The sequence below is a fragment of the Daktulosphaira vitifoliae genome, unplaced genomic scaffold (genome assembly GCF_025091365.1).
Source record: "Daktulosphaira vitifoliae isolate Bord-2020 unplaced genomic scaffold, ASM2509136v1 Scaffold_2, whole genome shotgun sequence".
Classification (NCBI taxonomy): Eukaryota; Metazoa; Arthropoda; class Insecta; order Hemiptera; family Phylloxeridae; genus Daktulosphaira; species Daktulosphaira vitifoliae.
Genome location: NW_026099573.1, coordinates 4,071,748 through 4,080,536, shown reverse-complemented (window position 1 = coordinate 4,080,536; position 8,789 = coordinate 4,071,748). Strand labels below are relative to the sequence as shown.

General features: G+C 30.6%; 1 long non-coding RNA gene across 1 annotated transcript; it reads right to left on the bottom strand.

The window, feature by feature from the left end:
• Positions 1-363: 363 nt before the first annotated feature.
• On the bottom strand, positions 364-3,110 carry LOC126898878 (uncharacterized). Its single transcript, XR_007702390.1, has 2 exons — positions 2,832-3,110; positions 364-1,202 (listed from the first exon to the last, which is right to left on the bottom strand). It is a non-coding gene; the product is annotated as an uncharacterized LOC126898878 (long non-coding RNA).
• Positions 3,111-8,789: the final 5,679 nt, after the last annotated feature.

Here is an 8,789-nt window from a genome sequence, read left to right as displayed (position 1 = left end):
ATAAATGATTACCATACATTTGGATAAACAACACAATGAATTATCAGTATTTTTAGCACAAACACTTTGGGGAAGTTTTTTACTTTAAGTTGTAAAGTAATGGGTTATATGTTAGATTATCTAAAATGTCATATCAAATCTCTGTTTATAGAATGCAGTTATATATGTACTACATGTTCAAATTTTTGTTGAACTAGGTATAATAGTTCAGTTGACCATTTTTATTGTATTTCTATAGCTTTTTATTGTAGCTTATTGGAATTTTTTTAAAATTTAAAGTTTTCATATTATACATAAAGTACACTCTTCTTTATTTAAAGCTTTAATACTAGTATAGTTGTGAAATATTCATAAACAAGAGTATTATATTCTATAAAAACATTTTTTTTATTCAATAAAAAATTATTACATTCAAAAATGAAGTACAGCAATTCAGAAAAAATTGAAATGTTGACGTGCTATATTGAGAGCAAAAAAAATAAGAGAGCTGCAGCAATGTTAGTATGACTTTTTATTGTTTTTTCATTATTTTACATATTTGAAATTTAATGAATTTAGGTTGTATGCTCAGCGTTTTAATGAGCGAATATGCCCTTCACCGAATACATTTTTAAATGTGTTCAATTCTATAAGTCAACATGGTAGATTAAAAAAAAAAATAATAAGAAAAAATACTAAAAGTGATGAAAGTAACGCATTGATAATTTTAGCTTATGTAATTGCCCATCCTCATACATCAATAAGAGATATAGCAGGTATTTCTATAAAATAAAGTATGAAGTTATATATCTTATTATTAGTTTCTATTATTTTTAGAGGAGTTTGGTTATTCTTTTGGAAATGTACACCGCATTTTAAAAAAATATAAATATCACGCATACAAGCCCGTAGTGGTACAAACTTTAGTTCCTTGGGACTACGTACGACGGCTAGATTTCATTAGTCATATGTTGATTAAGCTTGATGACAATCCAAATTTTTTATCTTCTATTTTATGGACCGATTTAGCTAAATTTAGCAACAATGGAGTGACGAATCGACATAATTCCCACTTATGGAATGATACCAATCCTCATTGGATCATAGAAGGCCACAATCAAGTACGGTGGAATATAAATGTATGGTGTGGTGTAATAGATGACCAGATTGTTGGTCCATATTTTTTTAATGAAAACTTGACTGCCACTAAATATTTGAACTTTCTAAAAAATGAGTTAATTTTGTTATTAGAAAATGTACCTATTGAAAAGAGACAATACATGTTTTGGCAGCAAGACGGTGCTCCAGCACACAATAGCACAATTGTTTATAATTATTTAGAAACTGTTTATAAGGACAGGTGGATGGGAACTAATAGTCCAGGAATTAAGTAGCCGGCCCGGTCACCAGATTTATCAGTTTTAGATATGAGGTTAAACTAGATTNGAAGTGGCCGGCCCGGTCACCAGATTTATCAGTTTTAGATTTCTATTTATGGGGATATATCAAAAATGAAGTTTACAAAGAAAAAGTAAATAATTTGGATGAATTAAAAATTAAAATTAAAAATGTTTAAAAATACCTCAAAGCGTTCTGAAAAATGTAACAACCAATGAGGTTAAAAGACGTTTAGAATTGTGTATAAACCATCAAGGACAACATTTTCAACAATATTTGTAAATAAGTTTTAAGTTGTAAATAAATTTTGTATAAATAACCTAGTTTTCGTGTAAAAATTTGTTCAAATAAACTAAAGAATGTACATACTAATGCATACATTTTAATGTAAATGTTTAAAAAATGAAGATTTAAAAAGTTGGTGTGTACCAAGGTTCTGCTTTAAGTTCTAATCTATTTTTAACAGTAATGGATCAAATTACAAAAGAAATAAAGAAGATGTGCTTGAGGTTTGCTGATGATATAGTGTTGATTGGCAAGAAATTAAACTAAAGGCTAGAGATGTAGATATACGATTTTGAAGGCATCCAAATTATGAATTTGATTAAGGAGAAGTCAAGGTAGATGACATGGGAAGAATATAGACAATAAGCAGGAATATGATAGGGAATGTGTAAAGTTATAAGTATTAAAGATCAATTGTACTGAGGCAATGATAACGATGAGGTCTGCATAAGTTTATGAGTGGGTGGTTGATGCTTAAAGAAGTGATTTATACAATAAGAGAATTTGATTCAGGCTGAAAGGTAAGGTCTACAAGACTAGAATGAGGCTAGCAATTATGTATAGTTTAGATTCTAAATTATAGAATATTGGGTGTTTGATTAGAAAACAGACCATTGGGTTGTAGAAATGAGAATACTCAGATCGACAAGTGGAACAATGAGTGAAAAAAGAATAAGGAATGAATAAAAAAGTTAAAGTCTAGGTGTAGAGTTAATAGTGGACAAGAAAAGTGAAAACACACTTAGGTGTGGGATATATAAAGATGTGACGTAAGGACTGCTACTGTGTGTTGATTACATATGTGATTATGACAAGTGGAAGTTGAGGCTAAAAGTAAATGGGATTAAGCTGAGGAAGAAAAAACAATTTACTTTACTTTGTTGATATCTAACAAAGATTTAACTACCGGAATCATTAATAAACTATATTAAAATTTTAATTCATAAATATTCATACAAGTAATATTTGTACTTTGAAATTATTATCCTTTAAGTATAATGACAAAAATAAGATTACGAGGATCAGTAAAATTTTTTATATATTTTATTTTATTAATTCATAATTGGGAATTTTTAATACTTCCATCACCACACTAATTATATTGATAACTTTGTTGAATATACCATAAAAATACATCAATGTTATTTAATTTTAATGTAGGATCTTACCAATTCTTGTAGTGCACATACATATGAATGCAATTAATATTTTTACCAACAATATATAATAGGGAATTAACACAAACGCTGTACATTTATTAATAAACGCCATCGATTAAATTAATACGCAATTGCACTGATACATTTTTTGTGATTATGAAATATACACCAAGTGAAGAAATTCATCGTCCTGTTATGATATATATATATGATAACAGGACGATGAAATATCGATGTTCCTTTAAGAGGAGCATTACTTATTACATTGTCATTGAAATAGTTGTAGTAAGTTTTAAGAAATAAATTATACTATTGAGTTATTAGCTTTCAAAACAGGTAAAACTAATTAAACTTAAAAATAGTATCTTTAACACATAGGTACAAATAAAAAACGGAAAAATATTAAGGAAATAACATTGGATTATTTTCACTAGTTAAAGCAAAAAATTTAATACCATAATTAATTTGGTTAATTTTAATTATTTCCATCATGTCACATTCATAGATCTCATTCTTTTTTTTGTTTTGGAATCGTAAAATTATGGTATTTTAAGATAATTAATTTATTGGTTTAGTAAAAAAAAACGCTCCTCAAATTATTTTTAAATGTACATGAGTATATTAAACATCGAATAATTCATCTTCAATTATAACAGAATTACTTTGATCATTAATTTTTTTTGCTATGTGCCCTGTTGAACCCAGGGAACTTGTACTCAGCAGTCCTGTAATAATAACAAAAAAATTATGTTATGCATTTTTTGAAATATGTTATTTATGACTGGAATGAAACACCTAAAACATACTTTTTGTTTCTTGTGCCACAGCAACTCGTTCAATGACATCTGGCCCCCCACTTGGCATTGGGTAAGTGTTATTTGTATTCCTTTTCCTGTCCATTGTACAGCATCTTACCTAAATTTTTTTATTTTTTTATTTATTAGTATTATAGTACATTAAAGTTACTTAATGTGTTCATAAAATCTTGTAAAGTTTTAGAAGAACTTTAAAATAATCACAATTAAGTTTTACAAGCCATATTAGTCTTGATAAATGCTTAAGATATATGTAAGCCTGGGGTCAAAATTAGGTAGTATACAAAATTGTAAAAAATTTTTTTCATTTATCAAGTGATCAGTATTAAAATAATAATTGTGTAGATAAAATTATATGTTTACTTTGAAAAAAAAGTTTTACTTTAAAATTTTTTTTAGTTTATCTACTGTAGTTTTGATTGTATATTAAACTTTTTGGACTCAAGCCCTTGACGTACATACATCAAATATACATGTATATTTATAGATGATGTATCTGCACCTTTAATTTACTCATTGAATTGTTTTCACAAATTTTCAAAAAATCATTTAAAAAAAAAAAATTTTAACAGTGTTTATCTGACTTTTGTCTAGACCCCTGGCATATATTTCCCATTACACCCTCACAACAATTTTTGAGAACTTAACATGAAGTGTAAGATTTCCTACTAAATTTTCAGAATGCAGATCAGTGGTGGTATTACTCTTCCATACCTATGGAGTGGAAAGTGCCAAAAAGTTTATAGGCTACAATATATGTATTGAACAAATAAATCAAGGAAATGTGGCAATAGAAGAATGGCCAGCTGACTCAATATCTTCACTACTCTCCGCTACAGCCTTGTAGTAATCTAATTCTGTACCTTTGTATGAGGGATTCGTTTCCATAAATGCCTCAAACATTGTTAATACAGTAGCATCATTTGAAGAATTACTAAACTCCATTTTGCTCATTTAAAACAAAATTAAAAATTAATACAATATATGTATTGAACAAATAAATCAAGGAAATGTGGCAATAGAAGAATGGCCAGCTGACTCAAATAGTATAAATTAAATTCTATTATACTTAAAATCATCAAAATTAAATTATACCTCGCCATTTTTAGACCAATAGTTATATCGAGCTTTGGCTCTTCGAAGGATAACAAAATCAGCATCATTTGCTGGTTTATAGTTGCCGATTATATTTTTGAAGTTTGAATGTTGATATCCCAGGGATAGGTCTTCCGCCAACGAGCTTCTTCATAACAAGTCGATATGGCAATCCCATGGGTTTGTATCGACCAGTTTACATAATGTATTCCAACTATCATCCTTGCTTTTCCGTATTGTTACTCTCAATACTTTTCTCCCATCTCTCGCCGCCTGGTGTAACTCATCAAACTCGTCCTGTCCTCGGCGTTTCCTTGCTCTTTGGTATGCCCTCCTGGATGCAAATGCTGCTTTACGCAAACCATTAATTTCAGAAGTCCACCAGTGTACTGGTTTTTTCCCACGGTGGTGCATGCAACGCATGCAGACCTCTCACGCCTCTGCCAAGTATTGATCCAACATAGTTGATTCGCCGTTTGCGCCATCTGTACTATCTTCCAAACCCTTCTCAGCTTAGAATTCCCTCAGTTTATCGATGTCGAATTTGCGCCAACACCAGCCATTTACTGGACCGGATTGAGTTGGGCCAGTAGCCTCACATCCGACATCAAACAGAATATAGCGGTAGTCACTATCCGTAAAGTCTTCTAATACTTTCCATCTGGTTACTTTGCGTCGCAGTTCCCTTGTAACAAAAGTTATGTCGATGAAAGATTCGGATGCGTGTCTCGCGAATGTGGATTTTGTCAGCCTATCCCGGGCGATCCGAACAGTGGTCGCACGTCGGCGCGGCTGCTTTACGAATACGGTGCAAGTACTCGTTAAATCAGCCGTGGCCGGAAATCACTTGAATGGGATAATAAGTCATCTCACCGTCCACCCTTTTTTTTTTTTTCTCCACAAACCGGCATATTGTGGACCGCCCTGGAACTACCGCGAGGTATTGCTTCAGGGCGGCCCACGCCGTCTAAAATTCACACCACCACGTTGTAAATCAGCCCGAAATTAATCAAGAACTGATTCACAACGTGGTGTGGCCTCCCCCGTTAGCCGGTTCCCAAAAGGCGGAATCCGTTGCCCGGGTTGCACCACGTGGAGGTGGGGGCAGGACTTTGCGAGGGATGGGCAGAATAACTCACAAACATAAAAACATAAAACACATGCAATAAGCACCTACGGCGCCAGTCTAGCCGACGCCGCAGGTACTACCACCCTGGTAGCTTTTGGAATAAACCATTATTTTTTTTTAATTAAACACTATCTACAGATTTGTATCGAAGCGTTTTTTATGATAGTGATTTTAATCACTGTCAGATATCATCTATACTGGACCCAACTATGCCACGACCCCACTGTGCCGCCATCCCACTGTGCTGGGTTTTGTTTGGATAAATCAATCCTAGTGATAGATATTAATTTAATTCATTAATTTTTACTGTAGAGCTTCACGGCTATTGGAAAAATGAAATTATGTTACTTAACCCTAGGTATTTATACTTGGAAGGACGAGTAAAGAAACTGAAAGAGATAGAAAGTAATATTTAAAAGGGGCTTACCTTTTTATTTTCTGAAGTTCGTTATGAAATAAATAGTACTGTGATACAAAAAGTGCACAACCCGGACGTAAAATCTACATTTATAGGGTATTGTTTATACAGCTCTGTTGATATATTTAGTATTAACTATTAATATTTTTAATAAATAGTAAAAATATAAATTATTGAGACTTAATTATAGACCTAATATATGACTATTATTTTAATAAAATCAGCAAAATATGTCAACTAAATCAAAAATGATTTAATTTTTCAGTATATTCAGAAGCTTTCTGTATATATTTGTATATATAAATTGTATTTTTTCTAAATAAAAAAAAAATTGAAACAATACTTAATTATTTTTATTTATTGTTATGGTAATTATTGTCTTATTTAATACATTTTTAAGTATGAATATATACTTTTAAAAGTTTTCATTTTGAATGAAATGGTATTCAAAGATAAAAATATAATCAAATATTTAATTAGATATTTAATTTTAATAACTATAATAAAGCAATTACGGAGTAGTTTATTGAACAATATTCTTATTAAAGTATGAAATTAAATATTTATACAAATGATTATAATACAATTTATAACGTAATACAATTTTATATCAATTTATGAAGGGTTATGGAATAAAACCATTCAAGTTTGACACGAATGCAATTATATTTTGTAAGTAATAATATTAAAACATTCGCGCTAATAAAAGTGACTACTTTTTGTACAGTGTAATATATAATATACAGATATAACGTTTGAAAATACAGGACAAATTCCAACTACTATAAAAACTGAAATGATTGAGTGTTGTGAGGATATAACTGAAAAAGATCAATTATGTGATGTAAGATTTACAATTTATTATTCAATTAAATACAAAATAAATTCAATATAAAAAATTTGTTGGTTTTTTAGCTTTGATATGAGCTGATAAGGTATTAATTTTACTAAGATGCGTATTAAGAAATAGGTGATACGTAACCAATTCCCCTTAATTTTTTATTCGAAAATATTTATTTTGACTTTAAACTTATAAAACCTTAAAAAATAATAAAAAAATTTTTTGTATATTATATGTTAAAAGTCATAAAACAATGTTAGGTACACGTGTTCATATCTATCCTTTCCATGAAAAAAAATCAATATGAAATTTGACACAGGATGGTGATAATAGGAGTACAAGTTTTTTGGTTTTGAGTGACGTTAAGCCGTTTATTAAACAAATGAACAATAATAATATTATGGTTCGTATAGTACTAAGCACTTTCCAACTATCTATTACGTTTTGACATGATCGTTCGGAGGCGTGGTGATAATTTTTGTGTTTTGTTGTTTGGAGACTAATCGGTAGTCGTTGGCGGTGGTGGAATCTACTGGCTCTACGTGTTGTTTATCTCAGTCACCCGGCTGCTTCCTTTCCCTTCCCAGGACGAGTAAAGAGGTAGAGTAGCTAATTTGTTCATTACAGCGATTGCGTAACGCGAACAATAGCAGTGGTAGTTTTAAATCTCAAGAAGAGTGGCTGGACTCGGATAATAATGCATGGAGTTCCTTCTTTAATTCCTGGTTTCTACGTTATACCAGGTTGGAACGTGGGTGGTAGATATCGGCGTGCTCGTGGCTTCGCTTCCCCACCGGTGCAACATGTCGATCATTTCTTTCTTCAACCGAGATTTGCCGTTTTCGCATAAATTTACCCGTGCGTATACGATACGTGAGAAAAACTCGTAGCATATCAACAATTGTTTTTGCTGTCTCAGCGTCAATGAGATACAATTTGGTTTATCTACTGAAACAGTCAGTCGTCACTAATAAGTTTTGCACAAGATGCTCTGGGGTATGAGCGCATTTGATCTAAACTAATTATTTTCCGTGGCGACCGACTACTGGATCATCTTGTTTAGGGGCTTAGTGAGACATTTATTAATATATTATACTTATAAATCATAGAACTACTAAATAGGAATTATTAAGAAAATAGGAGTTGACGTTGCTTTTGGAATAATTTTTCTATTTCTTAAAATTAAACACTATCTAAAGATTTGCATCGAAACGATTCTTATGATAAAGATTTTAATCATTGTCAGATATTATCTATACTTGTCCCAACTATGCCAAGTCCACAATGTGCCGCGACTCAACTATCATACTATTTTTTCAATAATGTGTAATTCTGTAAAAGGTTAAAAATGATTTCAGAAAAATTTAGAATTTTCATTTTCTTCGACTACGTTGCTTACAACATTTAACTTTATTCAGTATTGAAATAAGTGTTCTTAATATAATTTCACGATCGAAAATTAAAAATGGTATTGCTAAGATAAGTATGCAGTCCGGTAATTTTATAATTACTATTTACAGTAAATTTATGAGAAAAGCTCGAAATTTCGTTAAAATCACTATTATTTTTTTGATTATTTATCATAATAAATAATTTTAATAGATATCATATTAAATTTTTCTATATAATTATTGTTGTATAAAAAGACTTAAAAATTGAAATATTCAGA